A 7,052-nucleotide genomic window follows, 5' to 3' on the forward strand; every position below is an offset into this window, starting at 1 on the left:
CATTGGCCCAGAGGAAAACAATATTCTGTGCTATGCAGCTCTAACAGATTAAATTACAAAATGCTACTTGTATCAATGTTTTTTGTGCACTGTTTCCGTAGTTCACCAGTCTGCTGCCACAGGAGCAATTAATGTGACTGGTGTGTCAGTCGAGGTAGGAAATAGTGATGGTCCAATTTGCATCTGTCACAGAAGTGAAGATCGAGGTGTAAAACAAGAAATTTCAATTTCTGACAATGGAAAGTGCAGAACTGAATTAAAACAATATGAACGGAAGATGTGCATGGTTTTTCAGGACGACTTCTTTTGTCCAAAAGCTTAAATATTTAGCAATGTTTTCATCCTGCCTGTCTGCAACTCAGCACCTCTTGTATGTGATTGGTATGAAATATAGGCTTTATTTCCGTTGGGGTAATTTTGTACTATGTTTTGGGATAGCTCTGTCCCAAACAGTTTTAGGCTTATGCTTTGCTAATTTTGTTACCTATTAGTGCTTATTTTTTTAAAATCTGACTTGTTTAAACAGTTTTTCTATCTAGGCTGACAAGTGTTTCTTGCACTACTAAATGAACGGAAGGACTTAAAAAAACCATGGTCCAAAACCTTATCTCTTGGTTCAGCATGTGCGGAGCTGTCCTGCTAAGCACACAAAAGCTTCTTGAATGCTTGTCAATGAATAAAAATTGACAAGGTAGGAGGGGCTGTCTTAGAAAAGTTAGAGGTAAATAAAAGATGTGATTTCAACATTAGTAGCTGATGCTAAGAGGAGGAGACAGAAGTTAGACCTCAAACTGCTTGCAGCATGTGTTTTATCTCCTCTCCATTGTCCAAGCCTAACAAAAGAAGAAAAAATTAATTGCGAAGTTGCTCAGAAGATGGTAATCCTGATCTACATCCATATTCTGCAAATGACTGAAGGGAATGGCAGAGGAGTGTCCCATTGTATTAGTTATTGGCGCTTTTTTCGTTCCTTTCATACATGGAGCTTGGGTAGAATTACTGTTTAGATGTCTCTGCGCATGCTGTAATTAATCTTGCCCTGTCACTATGATAGTGATATGCAGAATGTTGTAGTATATTCCTAGTAATTCAAGAGCCAGTGCTTGCAATCTTGTGTAAGTTGACTTTCTCAGACTTTTCATGTTTCATCTCCAAGTTACCAATTCAGTTCTGTCAGTCATCTCCACGACAAGTGCTCAATTTTTCATTTTTGAACATTTAAAGTGTATTGCCAATCTTTGCGCTACTTTGAAATTTTACCACAATTTGTTCAGCTTCTTTCAGACTGTCATTATAATTAACTGCATCATCTGTGAAGAGTCTGAGGTTACTATTAATATTGTCCACAATGTCATTAATATACAGCAAGGGACCTAACATACTTCCCTGTGGCACTTCCAAACTCACTTTGTCTGTCGATGACTCTCCATCCAGAATAACTTACTACATCCACGCTACAAACAATTCTCTACCAGTTTTGCATGATACGCCATTTGATCTAATTTTTGACAATAAGCTAAGGTGTGGTACTAAGACAAAAGCTGTCTGGTAATAGAGAACTATTGCACCTAGGGATTTCTTTGATCAGAGGCTTTCAGTATGTCGTGATGAAAGTGCAGGTTGCGTTTCACATGATTGAAATTTTCAGAATCCATGGTGGTTGGCAAGGAGAAGGTTATCCTGTTAGTTATACCTAATTATATTTTATCTCAGAATATGTTCTACAAACCTACAACAGATGGACGTAATGGATATTGGACAGTGGTTTTGTGGATCACTTCTGTTATCCTTGAAGACAGGTATAGCCTGTGCTTTCCTTCCAACTACTGACGACAATTTTATGTTGAGGGCTCTGTGATGTGCCACTGGAAGAATCAGCAGAACAAAGCAAATAGCTTGCAGATCCTGAGCAGTATCATTGAGCTCTAGTGGGAAAATCAACATTGAAGACTGTGCTATTAACAATTCTCCTTTTAAATGGGGGGAAAGTACCCAGGAAAAACAAGAGGTTAACAACACTGGCTGTGCTGTTGACAGGATGGAGAAAAGGTAGCCTGAAAGCCCACATCAAGTCATATATTGCTAGAAATCTGTTTCTGATGTGAGCAACATTGTATAATCAATTTTGTTAGAATTTGTTATGCTGTGCTTTTAAAGTAAACTAATTAGTACTTTCTGTGTTCATTTTCTGTCTTTAATTTGGAAGTAAACAATTCATTGAACTGCATTAACAATCTATTAAAAATGTAATTGTTTTTGTTTGGTTTAAAAAGGACTCAGTGCATTTTTAACTTCTGAAAATAGATTTAAACACGAGAGGGACAGTTATCTCAAAGATAACATTGGGACAATTTTTTCAAAAATATTGCAGTCATAAACAGTTGTCAAAAATGGTAGCACCACATGGATTTAGTATCACATGAGATATGCATCCTAAAATGAGTACTGTGTGAAGTAATCAGAGCTTAACATGTGAAAGAAGATGGAAAAGTGGGTCACCACTGCTGGCAGTAAAATTTGTGATGAGCATTTAAGATGGGTTAAAAGTTTGTTTCAGAATAAAATTGTCGTCACTTGCACAGATATTTTCATTTCGATTTACTGCTTTCAACAGATTATTTTGTCATCTATCAAAGTTTACAACATTAGCGATGTTGCATCACAGTTTGTGCCAGACTGGGATTCAGGCCCAAGCCATAATGTAATTTGGAGCACTTACTGTGTAAGTTGTAAAAGATCATTAAAATTGACATACTAATGAATAAAGAAATATATAACTTATGAGGTGTGACAATAAAGTAATGACTGATTTTCTTTGCAAGATGTGGCAACCCTGCAGGTTTGCATAGGCACAGTATTGGTCTATAAGCTACTTCTAGTCCAAGCCGCCCATCGATGCAACTGCTCAGTCGTGAGTTGTGCTGTAATAAGTTAACACGTTTGTGTCTCTCGTCATGGAAATGGAACCGCATAATATTGCCCAACAGTATGCCATTTCTTTTTGCGTTAAATTGGGTGAAAACATGCCAACTACTTACGGTAAGCTTCAGAAGGCATTTGGAGTGGTAGTGTTGTCAAGAGCTCAAGTTTTCGTTGGCATAAAATGTTAAGTGAAGGCAGAACAAATGTTGAAGATGATGATCGCAGTGGACGACCATCAACCTCACGGATGAATGTCAACTTGACCAGGGTGTGTGAACTCGTATGAGCTGAACAAAAATTATCCGTGAAAATGATTGCAGAAGAACTGAACTTCTTTCAAGAAACGGGTCGTCTAACAATAACTGAAGATCTTGGTATGAGAAAGATTTGTGCAAAAATGGTCCCCAAAAATCTCAAACCACAACAACGAGAAACACACAAAAAGATGGCAGCCGATCTGTTAGAGGAAACGGAAATCAATCCAGAATTGAGCCGTGTTATCACTGGTGATGAAAGTTCGTTATTTAGTATGATCCAGAGAAAAAACGCCAAAGTTAGCAATGGTGCTCAAAGGGATCACCCAGACCAATAAAAGCTCACATGTCAGTCAAAAGTGAAATGCATAATTGTGAGTGGCTTTGATTCCAAGGGAATTGTTCATAAAGAGTGGGTGCCTACTGGACAAACAGTTAACCAATATTACTACAAAGAAATTTTATAAGTACTTCGTAAAAGAGTTCTTCGTGTCCGTGCTAACATTGCTGATAATTGGATTCTGCATCACGATGATGTGCCATCCCATACTGCTCTGTCAGTACAGCAATTTTTAACCTCAAAACAAATTTCAGTACTACCACAGCCACCTTATTCACCAGATATCGCTCTGTGCGACCTTTTCTATTTCCAAGACTCAAAATGTGATTTCCCATAAAACATTACCTTACCTTATCATATAAGTAATCAAATGAGCCCTATGATACGTTAGTAAACTCAGTAAATGGTGGAAATGTTGACTTTTGTAGCTTCCGAACTCATTCGCATCCAATGTCATACAAGCAAGTTCAGCTGCTAGTGGCCACAGTCCACACGGGGCAAAAAGGAAAAGGGATGACCCTGGAGGAGAAAACAATCATCTTGCATTTGCATGAACTTGTAAAGAAATTGGGAAATCTGTACAGAGATATCTGAAACTGTGTGGTGTCATCCAACACTATAAAACAAATATCATAATGAATCAGCATAGGGCAAATGCTACATTGAAACTTATTCCTGGAGTTAATAGGTGCTGCAAATGGTGGAGTTAAATCCCTGACTAACAGCAACAGAAATCAGAGCACATATGGAAGAACATCTTGGGAGGTGGTTCTTGAAAGAAGAATTTGTGCAGTTCTGATCAGTACAGGGTTCAATTCCACAACAGATAGACGGAAACCATATGTAAGTTAAGTAAACATAAACAAGCATTTAGTATTTGTCAGTGAGTATGTAATGATGAAAGTCCAGTGGACTTCTGGGATTGTGTGTTGTGGCCAGATGAGAGCAAGTTCATGGTATATCAGAGGAGTTGCAGTTTTAAACAGATTTGCTTTACTGCAACATTAAACACCATAACTGTAACTAGGTATTTCAGTTCAAGCAACAATATGCAAACAACAGTGGAATACTAATTACAGCAAAGAATAAATGTATGTCACGAGTTGTATATATTATTCACTTTATGTTTGGCTCACATATGTCACTACATTGCACTATCAGTTCACCACTCCCCATTAACAGTACCTTTTGTCAAGGATGTAACCAGAGGGGAGGTCCAGGGGTCCGGATCCCTCCCTGTCACATAAATGTAATTACACATGACCTAGTTTACATGTCATGAAACTGAAACATATTTGATTTTCAATCATATGATGAAAATCAATATGCACTCTTGATAGTCAACAATGGCATGGATGATTTAAATTATTGATAGCACTATCAGCTGTTGCCTATCCATACTTCATCCAAGACCAGCTACTGCACATTGTTGGCCTTACTTGAGCTCGGTTGTTTTGTTTTGTTAATCAGTTCAGTTCTTATACTTGCAGTTGAATTTAACGTAAATGCTGCCGTTTATTGCTGTTGTTCTATGTTGTTGCAATAGTTTTTAATTACAGGTAAGTGTGTGACAAGAATGAAGAGAGAAACCAATTTTGATTTGTTCACTTGTGTTATGATAAGTTAAAAATATGTACGTGCTACTATAGTAGTCTAATTACTTATCTATAGCACTGGAGTCTTTATTTGGAGACTGGTTTGCAATGTTTCAGTATTTCAGAAGGCAGTGGAGCAATAGACATAACTACAAATAAAGTTAAACTAAAATCAGTGCAAAAAAATGCACTCGCCCAAAAATTGCTTTGATTAACAAAAATGTCACCCAAACAGCAATGGTTCCATTTCTTTACAAAAATGTGCTGAAAATTCTGTCATTAGTGGCCCAAATAGCAAAATAAACAAAAATGTCACCCAAACAGCAATGGTTCCATTTCTTTACAAAAATGTGCTGAAAATTCTGTCATTAGTGGCCCAAATAGCAAAATAATGTCCAGTCTAGCCACAGAGGCGACACTTATTTAGGAAAACCAGTCACGGTATAGAACAATGGTTAGGGGTTTGCAGACAGTAGAAGGGGTATATGATGGCAGCATACTCTATAGTTTACTTGTTTATATAGATTTTTTCAACAGGTAGCTTGAATTTGTTCAAGTTGACTGCGTCTTGCATCCCCACCCCCCACCTGTCCCTTTCATCCATAGTTTATTTGCACTCTTGTAACACTATACTAATCAGAGTATTTCCAGATGTTCTATGATTATCTTCAAACTGCAATGTTTTTAAGGTGTAGAAACAATTATAGAAAAATACTTTTTCATTGCTTTGTACCAGTACTTATTCTGATTTGGGGAATAGTTGTATATTTCTCAGGCAAACAGTATTCAATTTTAGTGTTGATTTTAGTAAGATTTCAGGAATATGCAGAGCTAAGTGATATTTACACTGGAAGGTAGCTAGCAATTTTCATTTTGTACTATCTGGTTGTGCATAAAGAAGGCTCACTAGGGGATTGGTGATATAATATATCTTCAAGTTTTACTACAGGAAAGATGTTCTACTGTGAAATGTCTTATTCATAATATCTTAGGAACAATGAGTCCAAACCTCACAACTTAATGTATTTGTAAATAAACATCATACAACCAATAACATTTGTTGTACATCACAGAGGAATTTATTAGCATCAAAGACATTATAACCATTTATCATGGATAAATCCAAACTCATTTGTGGTGTCTCATACAATACAAATCTAGTTGAAATCAATGTTAAGGTCCCAAACTGTAGTCCGCAATACTGGTGTATTCTGTTTTCTTTTATAAATAAATCTTGGTTGCTATAGACTGTTCAAATAATAATTTTAAAAGAAGTTCTTGATCATTTAAGAAAATTGGAGGATTTTAATTTCAGATTCAATTGAGGGACTTGGGATGCTTTGATGTGTTGAAGAAATTCCGACTTGGAAATTTAAGTACATGAGTGTTTTAGGAGAAAGATAGCTATTCTCAAAAGAGGTTTAAACCCTTTAAATTTAATATCCAACCCAACTTTAGGAAATTTTGGAAATTTTTGATAAGTTCCTATGGGAACAAACTGCTGAGTTCATCGGTCCCTAGGATTACACTCTACTTAATCTAACTTACACTAAGGACTACACACACACATGCCCGAGGGTGGACTCGAACCTCTGACGGAGGGGGGGGAGCTGGCAAACCGTAGCAAGGTGTCTCAAACCGCTCGGCTACACCGTGCGGCCAATGTTAGGATTAGTCTGCGCCTCAATAGTGAACTTTATACTAGAAGACCGAGCTGTGTATTGATAGCAAAGAGACAATACATTATATTAACATTATATTAGAGTTTTACACAAACACTCTCTCTCTCTCTCTCTCTCTCTCTCTCTCTCGTGTGTGTGTGTGTGTGTGTGTGTGTGTGTGTGTGTGTGTGTGTGTGTGTGTCCCTGTTGAGAATAAATATTATACTTAGTTACGAAAAGTCTCTCTTGCCTAATGTTACAGACCACATACTTTTTGTAT

This window comes from Schistocerca gregaria, chromosome 4, assembly GCF_023897955.1.
Source record: "Schistocerca gregaria isolate iqSchGreg1 chromosome 4, iqSchGreg1.2, whole genome shotgun sequence".
Lineage (NCBI taxonomy): Eukaryota > Metazoa > Arthropoda > Insecta > Orthoptera > Acrididae > Schistocerca > Schistocerca gregaria.